Below are 23,588 nucleotides of genomic sequence, written 5' to 3'. Positions count from 1 at the left end.
AGCACACCCAACATGGCTTTCTTTTGCGAGCCAAGCCGCACAGCTTCTCCGAGTTGTAGGGACCTTTAATGGTTTTTTTGGTCTCTGACGTAATTTGCATAAATAGAGGTTTGAGTGAATTACAGCCACAAATTGCATAAATTTGTGCAAATTTGAGCTATAAATTGTGCAGATTTGCATAATTTGCACAAATTGTGGCTGTAATTTGCACAAATCAGAATTTACAGCCAAAATTTGTGCAATTTTTTTAATGCAAAAACGATTGCGGAAATTCCACTACTTGGCCTGACTCGTACATTGAGTCAGGCCAGCTGGCGGAAGATGGAACCGAGTCTGGGGGGGCCGAGCCGAGAAAAGCTTGTTGAGCTCCACCCCCTAACCACATTCCTCTGACATCCCTACTTCCAGCCTCCATCTCTACTCTCTTTCCCCATTTTCCTCTACCTCCTCTGACCCACGCTGTAATCCTCACTGTTCCCACCACCCACCCAGCATTTTGAACCATCCTGAATGTAATTGTTCCTACTTCATTTTATTTTGGAGGAGGTAACTGATGTGCGTAATGATGATGGATGGGGGTAATTAATTGATTAAATATGGAGCAGGATCTGGGTGGGAATTGGGAAAATGAGGATGACCCCCTAATTTGCCCTTGTCTTGCTTTTGGATTAGTGCTGTTAAATTTTTGGAACTTCATTTTGGTGGAAACGTTGCCATTTTTAGGTGGGGTGAACAGACTCGTGAAAAAACCTACCAGCCACACTTTTTAGTGCATTTTTTCATGTCTGTTCTCAGCTATTCCAAACCAATTTTAACTGAAGAGGAACTACTGATTTGGGGTGATCTAGGAGTGCGCGCACATTGAGAATTTTTTGTATTTGGTGTGATTTCCATGGGAAACTAAGTGGCTGGCTTTGCCATCTGTGAAGTTTAAATACATCCTAGTAATTTTGAAGTTTGCATATATAGGTATAAATGAGCATATGCAAATGTTATACTGATTTGTGTCCTATAGGCCTTTTCCAAAATCTTTTAAGAGCCTACTAGCAGCTTTGTTCTGTTGTATTAATCTTGGTAATGTAAAATTTCAAGATTTTTGTAAATTGCTTGGGAAGGCGGTATACAAAATATTTTTAAAAATAAAAATAAGGGGGAGATGGATTCTCCATAAGTGTGTGACCTTTCAGACAGTCTTCAGTCCTTACTTCTCTCATGTTAACAACTAAGCAGTGCTTCTCCACCTCCTTTTTAGTCAGCTCACTGAACATAGACCCAACTCTTCCAGATTCTCATACAAAATACCCTCAATTCCGAAGACATTCTGTTTGTTCTTTGCATTTTGTTCCAGTTTAAATTTATCTACCCTAGACAAAGTGACTCAAACTATACACAATATTTCAAGTGAGGCCTCACCTGAATTAATTATCTTAAGAATTATAATTTTTCTTCTTTGATGATGCCTCACATTGGAAGCTGCAATCAATGAATTTGTATCCATAAGAAAAATATTATCAATCCTTGTTCAGCTTTGTTACTTTGCTTCTGTTAATAAAATCCAAAGTGGCAGCCACTTTGAAGAACAGAATGGCGTGTTAATGCAAATACTAAAAATACTTTTTGATGCAAAGGAAAAAAAGACCTGCAAGAAAAACTACTTCCCCCTTCCACATTGTTAGGGTTAGAGCAAGGGTAGGCAACCTGGTGCTTCCAGTGTTTTAGACTAAAATTCCCATTAGACCCAGCCAGCATAGCCAATGGTTAGGGATTCTCTCTAGGTTAAGAAATGGAAGGTGGAATTTAAGCCCTTGTTCTAGTCCAGTCTTTCCCAACCCAGTCCTCTCCAGAAGCACTGGACTACAACACACATCATCCACCACCACAATACCCCTTGGCTGTGCTGGTTTAGGATGAGTTACAATCCAACACTTCTGGAGGGCACCAGATTAGAGATGGCTCAACTAGCCAGTTACCTTTATAGATCATGACCAGAAACAGAAATGTTCTTGACTTCAGAAGCTACCAAACTTCTAGAACTACAAATATCACTGCTTTCAGAATGAGCACTGCTAGTCAATGTCCAGGTGACAGAGGTGACTTGGCCCAGAAGGCTTATAATCTATGGATAGCACATAAGAGGAAGCCTAACAAAATAGAAAGGGAAGGGTTAACTGGTGGGAGCAGATTTTGTTGTTGTCTGTGTTGATTCAGGATTAGAGAAAGGTTTTGCTGAAGAAGTGCCACAGTTGCCACAATTTGGAATTAAAAATTACCAAGCGTTGGTCAAGCAAAACTGGAGGAGCTCTGACCTGCCTTCATCAGGAGAGAATCATCAGCCCACATTAAACTTTTGCACATTTGTCTAGCATAATGTCCTACAGAGTTTAACACATGAACATGCTATATACCTAGTACTGGGTGTTTGGCTTTGATGTCTAAAAGACAAAATCCTTTGACCTTCCTGGTTACAGCTTTTCTTCCTGTAAAATGTTGCATAAATTGCTGTAGCCACAACATAATGTTACTGCTAAACAATGACTGCACTTGTAACTAGCAGAGTTATGTTTGCAGTGCATGCTGTTTTTCTCCATAGAAAGGGGGTCAGGAACAGAGGCAGCAGGGTCATGACATGCCTCTTGTAGCTTGGGAGGTTGTTGATGATCTGACTAAATAAGTTACACCTAAATATTAAGGCTTCTTCCTGCCTCTCTATTGGGACCTAATGCGAAGAGAAAACTCCCTGGAAAAGACCCTGATGCTGGGAAAGATTGAAGGCAAAAGGAGAAGGGGACGGCAGAGGATGAGATGGCTAGATAGCATCACCAATGCAATGAATATGAATTTGAGCACACTCCGGGAGAGAGCGGAGGACAGGAAGGCCAGGCGTGCTATGGTCCATGGGGTCACGAAGAGTCGGACACGACTTAATGACTGAACAACAACAACAAAAAATCAGAGAGAAAAATCGATCTTGCTGCCTCCTCTTTCATTGTCTCATAGAGCATGGCATATTCCGCTTCACGACTTAATGACTGAACAACAACAACAACAAATCAGAGAGAAAAATCGATCTTGCTGCCTCCTCTTTCATTGTCTCACAGAGCATGGCATATTCCGCTTCACTGTCAGAAATGCAATCTAAATAAGTAGCATTTACCTCTTAGAACTGCTCATTCCTGGCTCCAGATGTTCCAGTCAGGCAATAATTTGGAAAAGGCAAGCGGTATCTTTACAGCATTCAGAGCTCTGTTACTTTCCTGGATACCAGCCAGCTCTTACTGTAAAGGCATTCCTCTCTCTAAGTCCACAACCCATATCAATGGGACATGGGCCTAACTGGAACTTGGAGACATTCTTTTAAAACTAATCATAAAGGGGAAACTATTATACTGCTTCAAGGGAGAAATACACGACTAGAGAAAAAGACAAGCAGCCAGAGGTGTCATTAGGGGTAAATCTTGTCTTTCAGAACATTATTAATAACCACAACAAATGCTCTTAATGTACCTTGTTTTCATAAAATTTAATACTTGAATATAGAGAAAAATAGGACTTCGAATGCTGTTGCGAATCTTGGTTCAGATTGCCATCCCACCAAAACCTGAAATGATGCCCTTGCAGTTGGCAGAGCATCCTAAGCTTCAAGAATAGTGAAGATCTCACTCTGACGCTGCCTGGTAAAATGAACCTAGTAACATTGTGCCAGTGCTTGTTGACTTTTCAAGGCCTTCATACATCTTCCAATCACTCTGAATAATCACTTTGTCTCTAGCCCATTGTAGAAAGGCAGGACTTTCCTCCCCCTATCATCTTTTCTAAAGTCTGGCATATACCATTCCAACTCAATTTTGCCCTCTTGTAAACTGTCTCACTGGGTGTTAGGTTGAGCTGTTTGTGTGCCTACTTAATATTTACAGACTCACGAAGGGCAATTCATTCATACACACCCTTTCCCTCTGCAGGAACATTCCACCACCTAACAAACTCTCAAATATCAACTTATGCAGTCCAGAAAAGCACCAAGCACAGGTGTTCCACAAAGTGGCTGCAGAGTAAGTGGTCTTGATGTCCTTGTTTTGCTGCTTCTCTTATGATGGACTGCAGCTACTGCACAGGTACAAACGGTATATCTACACTACACCCTTATATTTGTTTTATACCAGTTGTACTGTAATAGTTTCCCCAAAAGGAATCCTCAGAATTGTAGTTTTGTGCTCACTGTACATTATTTCTATCACCATAAAACTGTAATGGAGGTAATATGCATGCACTTGCAAGTAAAAAAAAAAAAGATCCATCAATCTCTTAGAAAAAATAGTGTCAGGCTAGAGCTGAATAACAGAGGCTATATTTGGGACAGTTCCCTAAGTACAGGGCTCAATGATATCAGAGGACATTTTGAGAAAAGCAGGACTTAAGAGGTCTTGACAGAGGCTAGCAAGTGAGGGTCAGGGAAAGGATTGCAGAATACGGTGGAAATACTGCATAAAGGGTCCACATAAAGCGTGGTTTGAGATTTGGATCCTGGTTCCCAAGAGAGTTTGGGGGAAAGATGGAAAGACATCCCCAGGCTGGAAACGTTCTGATGATACAGGTAATAACAATGAACGGTTCCTATATGAGCGACTAGCCAAAGGTTTGTGACTCATGGGGAAATGTTTTGGCACACAACTGCCAAATATCCCTCCTTGAGAAACTCCTAAAGCTTAATAATCTGAATAATCACTTATTTTCAGCTTAAGTGATGCACCAGGAATTGAACTGCAGTGTCCCTTATTAACTAGGAGGCATGGACTCTATTGCCTTTAGTTGCCAGAGCAACCAAAAGGAACTGAACAAGTCAAGCTGCTCCAATTAAAGGCAATTTAGTGTCCCTAGTCAGTACACTCATTGTGTAATAATCTCTGCAGTCAAGGCACTATCTCAGGGCAATATCACCCACTGAAGCCAGGGGCAAAGCTCCAATGAGACCAGAGAGCATCTTGCTCAGGTTGTCAGGTCAGGGCCCAATTTTCAACAAAAATGGCAAAATAATGTTGAGTTATGTTTTCCACACCTTTAGCTGTTATTTGTGCCATTTATTTGTCAAAAAAGAGAGTAGAAAATAAAAGAGAAAGCCAGCAGTGAATAATGTTCCTTATATTGTTTCATAAGAACCCCAGAACCCTGCTGGATCAGACCAAGAATCCATTTAGTCCAGTATCCTGTTTTCAACAGTGGCCAACCAGCTGTGTCCAGGAACCCCACAAGGCCAAGCATGAAGGCCTACCCTACTACTGCTTGGACCCCAGCAACAACTGGTATAAAGAGGTACCCTGTCTCTGAACATCTAGGCTCCATTTGGCTTTCATGACTATAAGCTCTACAAATCTACTCTGAACTTTGAATGCCTAATTCTCTTTTTAAACCATCTAAAAGGCAAAACTAAATGTGACACCATTCACACAATTAGCAATTGTGTGCGTGACTTTTAAGTGTAAATTGCAGGCACAGGGGGCCAAGGACCTGCAGGGGGAGGACTACTTAACCCTTTGTCCTCCCCCCTCTCAACTGTGGACCTGGTTCATGTTCCTGATCTGGAACAGGGCTTCCACATCTGCTATTTGCACTAGAAGAAAAGCTAACATTTGTACCTGGTTATTTCAGAAACCTGGCCCCAAAAGTCACAGCTGAAAACAGTACTTCTCCCTGCGCAAGACCAATTATTGAATTCAGAATCACGGCAGCCTCATATTACCTCCGCTCCCATTGCCATTGTAAACCTCTGGCTTCTCCCTTCACTCTCTTGTCGAATGTGGATTCTAAACCCTCTGTGCAGGAACTGTGCCAGTGCGCTATTCTGCACAGCACTTAACACGCCCCTTGTGCTGTATACCTGTTGCAGTAATAATGGCGTGGTGTCTCAGAAGGGGACTGTCTATGTCTCAATGACGCTAGGGTAATGTATGCCTTATCTAACAGGATGGGGACCATCGCCACTTGCTGTTCAGCTATAGAAATGCTGCAGCCGAGCAAAGGGCCACTCCAGGCCATTCAGACCGTGCACCCTAAAGTAGCAAATTGGTGAGAGGATTGTTACATGCTCTATTGCTGTGAAGCATGGGACCTAAACAGGACACTTTTTCCCTATCAGATTGGAGAAAAGTGCATTCATCAGATAAACCCATCTGTTTCCACGTTAATCACCTAGTGCAAGTGTGCAGACTGTGAAGTTCAAGTAGGCTAGATCTTCACACTCACCCATGAAATCATAGGAGTCTTGCATGGTTTGGACAGAATGTCCTAACTACTTTCCCCCGCATCTTTGCTCAGCGCTGGCTATTATGAGAACCCCGCAGGGCACGCATTGCTTCACATTATTTCCTACGGGCAACAAAATGCAAAAGCCACAGGGAGCAAAACGAGGAAGCAGCAGCACTCACCCGCAAACCTCAGCTTCGGTGCTCGCGCTGTATCAAGCCAAGGGCTGCGGTGGGGCCATAGCCAATATACTCCAATTGGATGCACCTGCTGGAGGCAGCAGAGGAACAAGAAGCCAGATTAGAGCAGCTGGAAGAGCAGCTGCCTCAGTCGGATTCTAGAAGAAGGGGCTTTCCTTACATTATTGCCCCAAAGTCACCACCGAATATTCAACAGGCTTCTAGCTAAGCACTATCTGTTCTCTACCCTAGTTTTGTTTGTGCAGTGACAGATGAGCTTTAAACCAAGGAGGAGTTGCCTTTTGAAGCCTATGTCAGCATACAGGAACATATGAGTGTGGTACTCTTCTGCTGTTCTAATATTGCATTTGCACATTAATGTACTATTGGTTCCAAGAGCAAAGCCCTAGTAAAGGGAATCCTATGCATGTTTACTCCAAAGTAAGGCCCACTATGCTCAACAGGACTAACTCGTGGGTAAGTGTGTATAAATTTGCAGCCTGCATGATCTTGTTAAGAAGAGTGAGCATCTTTTAAGACTGTGATCCCACAATGGACTAAGATGATCTTATACCACTTGAAGCTGGGATTTTATTCTCTATGGAAGTTTCCATCCCAACCACTAGGCAAAACTGCCCATTTGGCTTCCATTCACTTTTTTTTTTTTATCTAGTACCCTATCTGAAATTATCTCCAGCTTTGTCAATATTAAAACTGTCTACTTTCAGTCTATTTCTCTTTCCACCTACCAAGGCATCTGCGTGATTTGCCTAAGGATGGTATTTGCCTAAGGATGGCATGGCATGGCTTTGAGTAAACAGCAGTAACATTAGTCACTTTTCCCCTTCTCCCCCTTCACCTTTTTGCTTTGTTTACCATCTTGCCTGATGAGGAGTTCTGATGAACTCAAAAGCTTGCACAGTATCTGGTGATCTTTGAGGTGGCCTAATAAAGGTATTACGCTAATATGAATTTTAGCACTTTTCTTATGTAATCTTTCTTTCAACCAACATGGCTACTTTCACTTTTTTTCATTTGAAAATGGTGGATTAAAATAAGGGCTCTCAACCAATTAAATAAATTGTAGTTGATTAATGGGTCTGCCTTTGAAGATGGTTCAGTAGCTGCAGCTTGTGCAAAATGCAGCGGCCAGATTGATAACTAGGACTAGAAGGTCCGCATATATAAGACCAACTCTGGCCCACTTGCACTGGCTGCCTATATGTAGGGATGACCGCGGAATCCACCACGGACTCAAATGAGGCCGAATTCCATTGAATTTGGGCCCCTGGAGTCCATGGCGGAACGGATGTACTCACCTCCGCCTCCTGGACCCATGTGGACCGAATCCTCCCTCCTGTCAGGGTGGACACTGAGCCCATAGAACCTCAGAGCAGTTCTGATTCTGAGGAGGAACAGCTGTCTGTGGGAGAGGAGCGCGCTCATCCCTCCCAGGCCCTGCAGCTGGCAGAGATTCCTCCTGCCGGTATTCCAGACATAGATAGCAGTCCTGGGAGTGAAAGTGCGCGGGAGGAGGTCTGGCTGGATGCCCGACACAGACGCAGAGAGCGACGAGCTATGGAGGGCGCGGAAAGGAGGCGTAGCGCCCGTTTGGCTCACAAGCAATGGTTGCGTCCAGAGGACCCAAGGGAAAAAGAGAGGGACTCTCCCTAGCCCATAAGTTCAGGGTCTGCAAGTGATTCTCGTTCAAACGGGGACCAACTGTTTCCAACCCGGGGCATAGATTACTCTGCTGTTCATAGCTTAGTTGCTGGTGATAGAGTTATTAAGTTGTAAAAGGAATAAAGCCTTGAAAAGAATCCTTTGTGTCTGGAGTTGGCTACTGGAGTAGACTGAAAGAGGCTGGCTAGGGCCTCCTGACACGCTTTGTTTGGGAAGTGATCTGGACGCAAATGGTGTCTGTGACGCCATTTGTGTCCCTGCATTTTCTTGTGATAGGCTACGCGTTTGAATTTGCATAGACAGTTGCGTAGCCTATCGCGTTAAAAAGGCAGGGACACAAATGGTGCAGTGGACGCCATTTGTGTCCCTGCTTTTTCACATGATAGGCTACGCAACTATCTATATGCAAATTCAAATGCATAGCCTATCATGAGAAAATACAGGGATGCAAACGGCATCGCGGATGCCATTTTAATCTGGATCACTTCCTGTTTCCGCCCAGCAGCGGTACAGACAGCAATGGCGGCCGTATCGCTGGCAGAACGGAGCCAGCTGTCGGCTCTGCAGAGTCAATGCGGAGCAGAGCCGGCCGGCAAGGATTCCGGGGGGGGAGGAACGGATCGCCTCCCCACCCCCCCACAAATGCAAGGTAAAGGATTCAAACATCCCTACCTATATGCTTCCGAGCTCAATTCAAGTTTCTGTTCTTGTTGTTTTAGAGCAATGTTGTTTTGTTCAGTTGATTATGTAAATTTGCTGTATTTTGTGTTCTTATTTGTATTGTATGCCGCCTAGAGTGGCAGGGGAGCCATCCAGATGGGCAGCTAATAAATAAATAAATAAATGTGCTGGTTTTAACCAATAAAGCCCTACATGGCTTGGGATAGCTGATGACATGCCTCTCCCGAAATGAACCTACCCATATGCTACATTCAGCATCTAAGGTCCTCCTCCGAGTGCCTCCTCCAAAGGAAGCTTGGAAAGCAGCAACAAGGGAGAGGGCCTTCTCAGTGGTGGCTCCCTATGTGTGGACCGAGTTCCCCGAAGTGGTCCACCTGGCACCTACATTGTTATCTTTTCGGCATCAGGTTAAGACCTGTCTCTTTTCCCAGGCATTTGGCAGCACATGATGAGTTTTAATCAGTCCTGGATGTGTCTTTAGTTATGACTGACTGTTCAAAGTTGTTTTTAGTTATATGTTGTTTGTGTATATTGCCTGTGTGCTTTTATGCAAATAGTTTTAAAGCTTTTTTATATTGTATTTTAATGTTTTAACTTCTGTAAACCATTCAGAAAGCTTCGGCTATGGGGCGGTACAGAAATGTAATAAATCCTCATACAAGCTTGTAAATTAACTCTTAGATTATATTTGCATATGAGTAAAAACAATAGTTTTGACACACACAAAAAATACTTCTTGGTTTTAGATGATGCATGCCATCATCATAGAAGAGGCATTCTCTCCTGTCCTGTGTGAGAGAGCAGGGGAAATGGGTTGGATACAGATTGGCCATTCTGTGACTAGAAGGGCTTCTTCTGTTCAGGGAAGGCACTGGGATCCAACAGAGGCTCCCTGCTGAAGGAAGGGGGCAACGAGGTGATCTTCACCAATTCCCCCTCCCCCTTGCATTGCCTCTCAAGCTGCTGCAGAAAGTCTCCCAGCCCTCCAGTGCAGCTTTTTAGGAGGCATAGGGGGTAGAAAGAATGGCAAAGATCACCTCCTTGCCTCTTTCCCCCAGTGTAAGCAAAACTCTGCTAAGTGCCACTTTGGATCCAACCCAATGTCTCTTAAAACGATGCTTGTCACCTGCAGTTGTATTAAAAATGTGTTTTTTTTTCATCTGCTGCCTGATTAATTGGGGCACATTTTTAGTTGATCTAAAGGGTTTTTTATTCAATTAATTTCACCAATTAAGTGTTACATCCCTAGTTATAAGCACCAGCTCTGACAGCCTCTTCACAGATCAACTAGCTGGTATAGCAGCTGCTCTGCTGTGACTCCAAGGGACTAAGTTGCAGCCCTATGTCTGGTTTCTATAACACCCAAGAACTGGATAGCTCCAGCTTAGGATTCCTAGAGAATGATTAACAGCAATAGCCATGAGTTATGATAGTAGGTAGTGTGAAGTCAAAGTATACTTCAGGATATTCTAGGGCAGCCTTCCCCAACCTGGAACCCTCCAGATGTTTTGGACTATAATTCCTATCAGCCATGTTGGCTAGAGGCAATGGGAGTTAAAGTCCAAAACAAGTGAACGGCACCAGGTTTGGCTACCTCCTAAGTCAGAAAATTTAACTTGTATCTCCAATGCTATATTTTCCAAGGAATGAAAAGAAATACCAATTTCCAAATTGGTATACAGTATACGCATGTTATATGTGGGGTAGGCAACCTTTTTGGGCTCTGGGCACATTTGGAAATTTGAGAAACTGTTCCAGGCACCACCACAAAATGGTTGCCATGGGAGGCATGGCAAAGGACAAGTAACTTGCCAAAACAACTGAGTATAAGGCAGAGTTGGGGTCTGAGCCTCAACACACTAAACAACTCTTTGGAACACCAAAAAGTTTTCAGCACCAACAAAGACCTATTTCATAGCAATCCCAGCTGCCAGTAAGAAATGTGTTAATTAAAATATAATAAGTGGGAGGTACAGGGGACCTTGGTGAGCACCAAGAAAGGTGCCTGGGGTTGCATTGGTGCCCATGGGCACTATGTTGCCTACCCGTTATATACCATTGCTTTGTCAAAGCACTATTTACGTTTATGTATACCCATGTCTCCAGCAGATATAAAATTAAAGGGATAGAGACCTTTAAGGATATTTGTCCCAACTTCCACAGAAGAGATATAAGAGAGATTATCTAGTTGTTTAAATTTAATCAATAATCTTGAAATAAATGGATTGATCCAAGCTATAGTAAATATATTCATGACTAGATTACTGTAACGCACTCTATGTGGGGCTGCCCTTGTGCCTGGTTCTGAAGCTGCAGTTAGTGCAGAGTGCAGTGGGGCACCCAGCTATGTACACATTATACCTGTGTTAAAAGAACTGTAGTAAAAATGTAACCTAAAAGCCATTGTATGTGTCTTAAGCAGCACATAGTACTGTAAGAGCTGCGCATGCCTGGAATGAGCAGACAGTAACCCTAAGATAAGGTTGCTAAGCAAACCGCTGGCAACCAATCAAAAGTAACACGCTGGCTGAGGAATGCAAGCTAAGTGATAAAACTGTAGCGCGGAGGTTGCCCAGGGTCGACTCTGCTTTGAGCGTGAGCTCCTTTGTCGAACTGTTTGCAAACAATAAAATCGAGCTGGACCCAGCCTGAAGTTGACTCTCCTCTTTGGGGCAAATTGGACTAGCCTCCAGGGGGCGAAACTAGCATTTTGTGCAACAAACTGGCGAGCCAGCCAGGAGTCCCTTGGATCACCCTGGGGTCAAACGACAGAACCGGCAAAGGTGCCTGTGGGGCGCGCCGGACCGCCTTTGAGGTCTGCCACGGCACCAGAGAACGGGGGTCGGGACACCCAGGAGGTTAAAGGCGTGGACTCCATTGATTGAGTCAACCAGGCTGAACGGGTCTGAAGAGACGGCACTAGGGTGTTGGGCAGAGTAAGTACTTGATTTCCCTTCTGTCTTTCTGTTTGAGTTGCCTTCGGAGCGTCTGAGGTTTGTCAGACTCTGTGTGAACGTCTGAGGTTTGTCAGACTCCGTGTCAGTGTCGGAGGTTTGTCAGGCTCCGTGTATGGTTTCAAATAGAGGTAGGCACAATGGGGGCGGGTAGCTCCCGTTTAGAAAGCTCTGCCACTCCCTTGGGATGCATGCTAAAGAACTTTAGCAAAGTCAAGCGTCTGAGGTTTGTCAGACTCCGTGTACTAAGATGTCGAAAGGCAAGCTGGTTACACTCTGTCAATTGGAATGGCCAGCATTTGGAATTAGTTGGCCAGACATAGGATCCTTTGGTGTAAATCTTATAAATGCTGTATATAAAAATGTGGTGAATAATGGGCAATGGGATCAATTCGCCTATATTGATGGTTGGTTGAATTGGTGCGGAAAGAATCCCCCTTAGTTACAGAAGTGTAAATGTGTAAATGTGTTACTGGCAAAGGACCACAGGGGCAAGAGACCCCGGGTGGTGTCTGAATCAAGTAGTAAGAGATAAATTTGCCTCAGGGAAGGTGAGGTTATCAGCATTTGGATGAGTGCCAACCAAAATCCACTGAAGGCGAGAAAAGGTTGAATATAAAGTTCAATATTGTAAAGTCATGATGGTATGCTCCGAGGTGAAGCCCAAAGCCCCTGTTCTCCCTGATTCAAGCCCCACAGAAGGAGCTTGAAGACTGGGAGACCCTGCCCAAGGTGCCCTGAGCTCCCCCCGGTCTGATTCGGTCTGTTAGGTTGGGAGGAGAGGTTGTTGGGGGAGGGAGGGGGCCCTCCAGAGACAGTTTGTCTGCCACCGTATCCAAGTTTGTTAGAAGAAGCAAAAGCAGTTAAAAAAGTTGCAACTTCTGAAGAAAGAGATTTGTTTGACGACTTAAAGACTGTGGCAAAATCAAGAAACAAAGACAGAGCAAGTTCTTAAAATATCAGGGTCTGTGTAAGCTTATCTCTGTCAGCCTGCTCAGAGCAGAGCCAAGGGGGACTTGCCTAACCCCCCTTCGCCGTGGCTGGTTTAGCCTTAGCAAGCAGAGAGGCTGGAAGGTGTCTGTGAGGACCTGACAAAAGAGTGAGATTTGCAAAAAAAAAAAACAAGAAAAGCATCACAGCTGGAAAGCTGAGCAGCACTGCTCTGTTCTTATCTGTGGAGGAATCTAGAAGAGGTGTAAGGTTACACCTTCCCCATTCGAACTGATGAAGAGACACAGAGCTTTTGTTAAAAACATCCCTTCTTTATGGCCCAAAGCCTTCTTTGTTAGAGGCACTCTGCACATGGACTGGAACTTTAGACAGTTAAAGACTTGCCATAAAAAGTACTGTGAGGCTTGTCATAGCCTTAAACTCCCGTTGTTGTAGATTGTGTGTTTGTTTGTGATCAGCTCAGTGTACAGTTTGATTTGTGATTTCAACACTCAGATAAAAAGCTGCATTTGACTGAAAGAACTGGGTATATTTAGCCTTGAGAAGAGAAGACTGAGAGGAGATCTGATAGCACTCTTCAAGTACTTAAAAGGTTGTCCCAGAGAGGAAGGCCAGGATCTCTTCTCAATCATCCCAGAGTGCAGGACACGGAATAATGGGCTCAAGTGACAGGAAGCTGGATTCCAGCTGAACATCAGGAGAAACGTCCTAACTGTTAGAGCAATACGACAATGGAACCAATTACCTGGGGAGGTGGTGGGCTCTCCCACCCTGGAGGCATTCAAGACGAGGCTGGACAGCCATCTGTCAGGGATGCTCTGATTTAGATTCCTGCACTGGGCAAGGGGTTGGACTCGATGGCCTTGTAAGCCCCTTCCAACCCTACTATTCTATGATTCTATGATTTCCAAGGCTTTGATTTCATTTACCCTAATGAAGCACACAGATACAAATTGCTAGAGATTCATAGACTACAAAGGAAACAGCCTTCAAAAAGTTCAAAGAGAAACTACGAAAGTTAGTTTCCCTTTAAAAAGGGGGGCAGCAAATTCTCTTAACTTAAGAGGTGAGAGAGAGAGAGTCCCCCACTCTCCCGTGATACTTCTAAGCCCAGCTGTGTTTCTGAAGCCTAAGAAAGTTCCTGCCCCATGTGTTCCAGCTCTTTCTCAAAATCTGAACTGTTCTGACGTTCCATTTGCTCAGAGGCAAACCTGACACTCTGCCAAAACTCATGCAGTGTGGAGTTGCCAATGCAAAAATGGTGGCTTGGAACTCTTTCCACATATGAGAACGCCCTTCCCTTGTTTGATGGGCCCTGACCATGCAGTCAGAGGAGGAGTATAATGGTTAGATCTGCTCCACCATGCCCTACTATACAAAACAAATGTTTTCCAGTCATGGTGTTAGATTTTAATGATATGAAAAAGGTATAAAAGAAGGCAGAAGAAAGTAGCAGACAAAAAGGCTTAAAAAAGAAAGAAAGCTTATCCCAAATGTGTGTCGTTGAGATTAGTAAGAAGATCTAAGCAAGCGAGTCTCTGTCGAAGCAATGGCAAACAGCCTAACTTGCAGAGAAAACAAAGAGTTAAAACTGGTGCATGGCACAGAGAATTTGAAACATGATTTGCAGAACAGGCAAGCCAAAAGATAAGTGTGCCTGTTACAAGAGGGAGGCTATAGTAGCCATAAAAAGGGGTGAAGCCCCCGTATGAAGCTTTAACAAAAATATTACTCACTAGAAGTGGACAATTAAAATAAAAAAGGCTTTTCTTAAATTGAAGCAAGCCTTAATATCACCGCCTGCTTCAGCCTTATCAGACCCCAGATCATGAAGTTTTTAGAGCTATGGTGCACATGAGAGCACATAAAAAAGTGCCATTCCTGGAAAAAGGAAAAGGCAATGCTGGCAGCCACCATGGGCGGAGATATAAACAGCAGCTTGAGAGCACAGAAGCGACCGGGGGGGGGGGGGGCAGAAAAGGAAAGGGCCGACCGGGGCTCAATAAATGTGCGTATTGCCGAGAGAAGAGACATTGGAAGAAAGATTGTCCAGAGCTGAAAGAAAAGAGAAAAGAGACTCACCCTGAAGGCTGCCAAATGCTGGCAGGGTCCTCCAGTGGGGGGGAGTCTAGCTGAAGGGCCACCACCCTACGAACAAACGCTCGGGAGAATCCCAAGGTAAAAGTAAGGGTTGGTGGCGAGGACTGTAAAGCCCTAGTAGATACTGGAGCCACATTTTCTATGATCCCTGTGAAGCCCCCCGGCAAGAGAAAGTGGAAAGCATGTAACTATAAAAGAAATTAAAGGGGAAAAAAACAAACTAAATTGCCCATGTGTAAGCCCCTCCTCACGAAGACTGGAAATAACATACTGGAACATGCCTTTGTAGTTTCATCTGCATACCTGGTTGCCCTCTTGGGGCGGGACTTGTTAACAAAACTGCAAGCTAAAATCTTCTTCAGTGATAATCAGATTGTAGTACAGCTGCCAGCAATGCAGGGCTCAAATTATCGAATGGCCCTTCAAGCAATCAAGATTGTGTCAGAGGCCAAAGGGACTGAGATTTTAGAGAATGTTAATCCATGTGTGTGGGCAGACAGAACCCCTGCCCGACCAAATGCATAACACAAATTAAAATCTTCTTTAAAAAGGGAGAGCCCTGTGTGTGTAAGGCAGTATCCTCTGAAAAAAGCCACCTGTGCAGGCTTGAAGCCGCTCATTGAGAAGTTCAAAAATTATGGTTAGTTAATAAAGGGATCATCCCCCTTTAACACCCCGATTTTGAGTGCGCCCGAGGCAGATAGCACCTCCTTCAGGTTAGACCAAGACCTGAGAACAGTGGCTGACTGCCCTTTGTGCCTCAAAAATGATTCAAAGATGTTTGAGCCCCCAGCTCAAATGAGAAGTCGCCCATGCGCTTACTATCCTTTTCAGAGATTTCAAATTGACTTTTCAGAGTTGCCCCAGACTCATGGCTATCGGTACCTGCTAGTAATGATAAAAGCAATTGACTGCACCGCTCAGACAGTAGCCAAGATCCTGTTAAAAAGTAATCCCTAAGCAATTGTTACCTAAAGAGAGTGAATCAAATCAGGGGCCCCATTTGGTTGGACAAGTGACGCAAGTAGTGGCCCAGGCATAACAAACTAACTAGAAGCTACACCCCCCTTGGAAACCTCAATCTACAAGTCAAGTTGAGAAGATGAACCGCACCTTAAAGACAATGCTCATTAAAATTTGTTTAAAGATTAAGTTGAAAGGCCACAGGCCTTGCCAATCACCTTGACTCGAGTATGGTGCACCCCCAAGGGAAGTATTAAATTGACACCTTTTAAACGTTCCATAAGTGCCCACCTCGGATATTACCTATGGCTGATAGCTTAAATGTGAATTTAAAAGTAAAAGTTTTAAGATTCAGGGCTATGTTACTGCTTTGCAGTCTGTTTTGTTTTCACAGGTTTGCGACACCGCACCAATCCTGGCCTTTAGATGCTCCAGTGCATAATCTCAATCCCAGCGATTGGGTGCTAATCCAGTCATAGAAAGATGAACCACCTACCAAGAAGCAGAAGGGTCTGTTTCAGATCCTACTTACCACTCCCATTGCTATGAAAGTCGCCAAAGAAAAGAAGTGGATTCATCACACTGAATAAAGGCATCACCTGCACCAGAGAGGGTCACACCGGAAGCTGACCCACCTGAAGGTCACCGTTGGAATAATGAACCCCTGAAAGGACTCAAGTAGCTCCACAGAAAGAGGGTGCTCTCGTTTCAAGGGTTCCTGATGAACGGAACAAAACTGAGTTCCAAAAGTTCAAAAAAAAGTGTTTTTGTTGTCAACATTCTAGTAGCTAGAACAAAGGCGTCCTAGGCCTCACTTGCTGTTTAGAGAAAACCATCAATGCCACAGCAATAATAGTTTGCGCCTTTAAGTGCATAGTCCACCGCGGGACCAAAGAGAGTATAAATTTGAGAAAAGCCTTTTGAGGGGGGAATTGTAGTAAAAATGTAACCTAAAAGCCATTGTATGTGTCTTAAGCAGCACATAGTACTGTAAGAGCTGCGCATGCCTGGAATGAGCAGACAGTAACCCTAAGATAAGGTTGCTAAGCAAACCGCTGGCAACCAATCAAAAGTAACACGCTGGCTGAGGAATGCAAGCTAAGTGATAAAACTGTAGCGCGGAGGTTGCCCAGGGTCGACTCTGCTTTGAGCGTGAGCTCCTTTGTCGAACTGTTTGCAAACAATAAAATCGAGTTGGACCCAGCCTGAAGTTGACTCTCCTCTTTGGGGCAAATTGGACTAGCCTCCAGGGGGCGAAACTAGCATTTTGTGCAACAGAACTGCACTGTCCGGCCATTAGCTACTAAGCCGTGTTCAAGGTTTTCTTGTTAACATACGAAGCCCTAAATAACTTGGGACCAGGATACGTAGCAGACTGCCTTCCCCTATAAACACCCAGTTGACCTTTAAGATCTTCAGAGGAGGCAGTGTTCACCATTCCACAACCAACAGAATTTTGCCACTTATCATGACAGATGCAGGCATTCTCAGCACACCCTCTGGAACACCCTCATGTGGTTCAAGGCAGAAAAAGTAGGAGTTTTAAATGCCTTCTGAAAATTTGCTTGTTTACACAAGCTTTCCATGGCTTGTAACTGATTATGACCAGCTCCGTTTTATCATTTCTTTTTATTTATTTTGTTGTTGTAAGTTGTAACTGTGTGCTGCTATATTGTATTATATATGTAATTTAACAGTGGGTGGTGTGTGTTTTTTAGTAATTTTGTATGTCAACCACTTACAGTGCAATCCTATGGTCCCTAGGAGAACATCCCAGGGACCATAGGATATGTTGGATTCTCCCTCCGGAAGCCACAGACACTGCCATGACCGCAGGAGGTGGAATCTGACAACAGGCTGTTTCCTCTTTCCCACCCAGTTGTAGCCGCTGTGGAAAGACCTTGGAAGACGTCAGGGAGGGGAGGGGACTGGACAGGCCAAGATCCTGATGCCTATTCATTGCTGTCCATGCCCACTGTCAGTAAGTGAGCTAGACAGGCTCAGAGGCCTGTCTGGCTTACTTTTTTTTTGAGGAGGAGGAGGAGGAACAGGAAGCGAAATCATCTCCATCAGCTCTTGCTGGCATGGCACAGGATAGACGGAGGGCTCGATCTGTTTCCTAGGTTGACCTTTTGAACCTCCTGTGAACTTTTGAACTTTTTGGCAAGAACAGCTTCTGAGAAGAAAGCAACCCTTTTGCAACTAAGAACAAAATATAAAAGGAGTTCTTCACATTCCCTATTTCAAATGTTCACTTCTCAGGAGATCAGCTGTTCCCTTCATTTGCTCCTATAGAAATCACCCCCACTCGGTGTTTCCTCAGGTGAGCAGAGTGGCTCAGAGAAGAATTTTGCCTCACCTGCAAATTAGTCCCAGTGGGGCTCAGCAGGTGCTGGACTTTGTTCTGCCCAGATGCAGGAAGATTTATTAGAACAAACTTACTACTCTCCAGGACTGAATCAATTGCCTTTCATTTTCATATTTAACATACACCTACAAGGAAGAGAAATAAATGACCTGATAGGTTGAGAGGAAACGATGGACTCAGTAGCCTTGGGTCTTATCTGCGCAATATTTATTTTTGGCCCTGAAAGCACTATAGATCTGTGTCTAGTCCAAACCATTAACACTTTCAGAAATAGATAGGCTCTACCTATATCCTTCCTCTACTGTTTTCATGATTGGCTCTGCCCAGCAGCAGAGTGCTAAATAAACTAGTTACTCTTGGCAGGTAGAAAAGTGCTTAAAGGCTTGGGAAAAGCCAATACCCAGCCATGAAACCCAAACTTCAACTAGGTATAGATATGAACAGGGAGAACCGTTCTTCAGTCAGACAGCAACTCCTGCCCCTAACTATACAGCAGCCAGCTGGAGGGAAAATAGCTGGATCTTGGAGAGCTCAAGTTAGAAAGAGGGAACACACTACCATTAAGCCCTGGTCATTAGGAAACGGCTGACTTGAGAGGTTTGTTTCAAGCCTCTTTTGTTCCTGTATCTTTACGCAGTTCACAGTGACAGCACTTACAGCCCTGTCTAAAAAGAAAACTGAAAGGAGGGAGTGTGGGACATACATTACTGTATTGAAAAATAAATTGTTTCAACTTAAAATTGGTAGTATGAACTACAAGAAAGTCTAATGGAACCGTCAAACTGTAAGATCATTACCTCCATTTAGAGTGCAGGGTGACCTAGAGTCTGGAACACAACATTTTCAGAATTCAACATAGAGCTCTGCTTGGTCTAAAGTATTTAGCATCCACTGCCACTGAAACCCATTTCAGTGATGAATACGCTTATCTGCAGTTCTACTCTGACAGTAGCAATGAATGAACCCCACAACAGTAAATAATAAAGCACCATCCTTTCCTTTCATGCAAGGATGGTCTCCACTTAATCCACTGGGGTCATGGCTAGAGCAAAGGCTCCATGAGTTTCTGTCAAAAAGTGAGAGGGAGAAAGTGTGGTGTTTTAGGAGAAGGATAGGAGAGAGAAGTACACCCTGGGTTGCCAAGGCAGGGGAGGCTGGTATCTCCTAAAAGCAAGTCAGCAAAATAGAGCAGTTTAAATATACTCCCATTCATTCCAAATGTATGAGTCCCATGCCAAATTGGGACCCAACCAAGGCTCAGTTCTTATAGGAGTGACATTGCTGCTGCTTCCCAAACCACTCCAATAACAGAGGCAGGATAATATGTGCAGAACCAAGCCAGCATCAGAAGCCAAGTAGGAGGGCACTAGTGTGTCTGTGTGTTGTTATGCGATCCAGCCTCTCCCACACATTTCACTCTTCCCTCTAGTCTTGTCTCCCTCAGTCTCCCCATCTGGTGTGGAGCAACACACAAGTCCTATTTCTTTCAGCAGGAAGGAAGAGAGGGTGTATGAAGGGACCAGGGGAAGAGTGGGATTGATAAGCCACAGCTACATTCTCCACTGTGGATGTAGGAAGGTGTGTTGATACTCAGGCCCATGGGCCAAATCCATCCTAGCTGGAGCACTCCAAGGTTCCCCAGAGGGCCCCACCCCCTTTCCCCTGACCACCGATTGGTGATTTTCTGACTTCTGGAGTTTTCCCCACATTCTAAAAGGTTGAAATGCCGCTCCTCCTAAGGCTTAGTTACTGGCAGGAAGAGCTTTAAGCTAAAATATGTTGGTATTTTTGGAATTTCGGCCCTGTCCCTTTTGCCTCCAGACCCCACCCACCACTGGAATGAAGCCCCCAAGAGCTTCTCTGAAACTGAATTCAGTTCTCAGGCTGAAATACAGTCAGGGCCAGAAATACTGGAACAAGGATAACTGTTTTGGCAGTTGGCCTCTGTACACTACCACAATGAAGTTGAAAGGAAACACACCCAGATGGGAGCGAAGTCAGGACTTTCGGCTGTAATTCAAGGGGTTGGACAAAAGTGGGGTGCTAACCATTCAGGAAGGACAGCCAGTGGCATACACACACACCCATTGTTGGTGGCTCATAAGTAATGGAATGAATGGCTGACAAGCAGCTGTATGGCCAGGTGTGGCCTGTTTCCTGGGTACCACATGACCAATCAAGCAGATAAAAGGCCTGGAGGTGGTTCTAAGTGTTACATTTGCAGTTGGTAGCTGTTCACTGGAACTCCCAACTTGAGGTCCAAAGAGGTGTCCATGCGAGTGAAGGAGGCCATCATTGGGCTGAGGAAACAAACCCATCAGAGAGATAGCAAAAACAGTGGGAGTGGCCAACACAACAGTCTGGAACATCCTGAAAAAGAAGGACTTAACTGGCAAGCTCAGCAACAGCAAAAGGCCTGGAAGACCATGGAAGACAACTAAAGTGGATGACTGCAGAATTCTGCTCATGGTGAAGAGGAACCCTTTCACAACATCTAGCCAGGTCAAGAACGCTCTTGCGGAGGTAGGCATGTCATTGTCAGCATCTACAGTCAAGAGACGGCTTTATGAATGTACATACAGAGGCTTCACAACAAGGTGCAAACCACTGGTAACGCTCAAGAACAGGCAGGCCAGATTAGCCTTTGCCAGCAAACACCTAAAAAAGCCTGCCCAGTTCTGGAATAAGATTATTTGGACTGATGAAACCAAGATTAACTTGTACCAGAATGATGGGAAGAGAAAAGTATGGAGAAGGAAAGGAACAGCTCATGATCCAAAGCAGACCACATCATCTGTCAAACATGGTGGAGGCAGTGTTATGGCATGGGCATGTATGGCTGCCAATGGAACCGGGTCACTGGTGTTTATTGATGACCTGACTGCTGATCAAAGCAGCAGGATGGATTCTGAAGTGTATAGGGCTATACTTTCTGCTCAGATTCGGCCGAATGCTGCCAAACTGATAGGACGCTGCTTCATATTGCAGATGGATAATAACCCAAAACATGCAGCAAAAGCTACCCAAGAGTTTCTCCAGGCAAAGAAGTGGGATGTTCTTCAATGGCCAAGTCAGTCACCTGATCTCAACCCAATAGAGCATGCTTTTCACTTCCTGAAGACAACACTGAAGGCAGAAAGACCCACAAACAAGCAGCAGCTGAAGGCAGCTGCAGTAAAGGCCTGGCAAAGCATCTCGAGGAAGGAAACTCAGCATTTGGTCATGTCCATGGGTTCCAGTCTTCAGGCAGTCATTGATGGCAAAGGATTTTCATCCAGATATTAAAGGCGACCCTTAAGTTTGAAATGATGTTGGTTTGTTCCATTACTTATGAGCCAGCAACGATGGGTGTGTGTGTATGCCACTGGCTGTCCTTCCTGAATGGTGAGTGCCCCACTTTTGCCAAACCCCTTGAATTACAGCTGAAAGTCCTGACTTCGCTCCCATTTGGGTGTGTTTCCTTTCAACTCCAATGTGGTGGTGTACAGAGGCCAACTGCCAAAACAGTTATCCTTGTTCCAATATTTCTGGCCCTGACTGTAGGTCCTACACACACACACACACACTGCTGTAGGAAAAAGAAGAGTAGTCCAGGTTGTAGCCTGGCAATCCTAGCCCCAGAAATGTTTTCAAAAGCTGGTGTCAAGCCTGAGAACCTGAATCTTCTTTATATCACAAACATTGCAGTGGAGGGATACTGTGTTTAAGCATGTGTATGAAGTCCCGCCCCCACTCCAGCTATTGACTTGAGTCCTCACATGCAGTCCATATGTAAAGTTCAGAATCTGCCTTAACACGGCACCTGGTGGGATTTCCAAGCATGCCACCCCAAGCCCAGGCAGTTCTCTTGCAATAAATAAGATACTGAAAAGAGACAAAGATGGTTTACAACAGGATTCTGGGTTTCTTTTCTATGGTATCCCACACAATAACACAAGTCTTTGTGTACTGTTTTGCACAAGTCTTTGTGTAAAACGGCACAACCCAGCTCATTCTGACTTGGTTTCAAATCTGTGCATACCTGAGTCTCATATTACTCTCCTCTATTTAATCACTTTAACAATCTCATCCTGACTTAGACAAGGAAAAATATCATCAAATAATTCATGCCATGAATTTAACTCATTTTTGAATAATTACTTGGTTCAGATGGTTTCCCATTGGTTGCCCATGATTCACACCTCACTGAAATATCATCCCCCCGTTCTCTCCCCGCACCACCATATCACCCCATTCAGAATGCTATAGCTGAATCTGTTGCAGCCTCCTCTTTATTCCCCCTTCCCTTTGTTTTCCTCAGACAATTATTATCTATAATGTTTTCAGGTTTTAATCCTTTCATATTTGAGCTTTTTCTCTCTCCCTCTTGATTCTCTTAATGTCTTCTGCATTTATCTGTGGTTTGTCTTGTGCATTCATATCTAATACAATTGCACTCTTAGAATTCTTTGTAGCAAGCATCTCTAAGACACTTTGAAGGTAAATTACATCTATAAAGCAAGGACCCCAGGGACACTGAAGACCTCTCTTCCATTAGACTGAACAGAAATACTCACAAGCAAGTAAAGGCAGCAGCTTTCTTTCCAAAATAATTCAACATTTTACTTGACCGGGGGGCGGGGGGGGGGGACACGAGGAAAGAGAACCAGAAATAGATGTTCCCACAAATTTTAATTACCCCCAATCATGCCACAAGGCTAGGCATAAAAACCACTAACAATGGCTGTTTGTGAAAGTTATTAACCACTTTGTATCTGGTTTTGTGTCTGGCACAGTGAGCTATAAATATTCTATGGCCCACGTGCAACACAAAAGATACTTTAGCCTTTTAGTCCTGAGAATTCCACACTTCGTTTTTGAAAAAGTTACATTCTAGTCCACATGGTTGCAGAGAGAAGGCGAAACATATGATGGAAATAAATACTAAAAGATTAGAAACATTAAATCAAAAGGCTAGAAAGTAGTTCATTCTTCAATGGTCATGATTGTCAAATTCCTACATTTTCAAGGTCAGATGCACTTTTTTCACTAAAGCTTCTCTTTGCATGAGCCAGGTGTCCTGTGGTATTTCCTCACTGCACCTGCCACATTAATCACCACTCCTATGCTGTAGCCTGGCATAGTTTGACTTTGCACATAGCTCTTGTATTCTAGAGATGTTAGTGACCCAAAGCTGCAGTTGCAGCCCACCTGTGAAGAGAGGTCTGGGGAAGAGCTGGGAGCAGGGGCATCATTAATAAGGGCCCACTTGGGCATGGGCCCCAGACTTTTTTTGAGCTGTGCCCCAGGTCTTTTGTTGTTGTTGTTCAGTTGTTCAGTCGTGTCCGACTCTTCGTGACCCCATGGACCATAGCACGCCAGGCCTTCCTGTCCTGCGCTCTCTCCCGGAGTGTGCTCAAGTTCATATTCATTGCATCCGTGATGCTATCTAGCCATCTCATCCTCTGCCGTCCCCTTCTCCTTTGGCCTTCA

General features: G+C 44.4%; 1 long non-coding RNA gene across 2 annotated transcripts in view; it reads right to left on the bottom strand.

The window, feature by feature from the left end:
* LOC146348287 (uncharacterized) overlaps positions 1 to 23,588 on the bottom strand; it is an 80,347-nt gene that overhangs the window by 32,422 nt on the left and 24,337 nt on the right. The window contains exon 2 of one of the 2 annotated variants that reach the window (XR_014790587.1): positions 6,420 to 6,507. The exons of the other annotated variant lie outside the window; for it this stretch is intronic. This is a non-coding gene — a long non-coding RNA (uncharacterized LOC146348287). The remainder of the gene's footprint in view (positions 1 to 6,419; positions 6,508 to 23,588) is intronic. 2 annotated transcript variants of the gene reach the window in all.

The sequence above is a fragment of the Heloderma suspectum genome, chromosome 4 (genome assembly GCF_057233095.1).
Source record: "Heloderma suspectum isolate Gila_16-S chromosome 4, 16-S_ref, whole genome shotgun sequence".
NCBI lineage: Eukaryota > Metazoa > Chordata > Lepidosauria > Squamata > Helodermatidae > Heloderma > Heloderma suspectum.
This window is presented reverse-complemented; position numbering and strand designations above follow the sequence as displayed.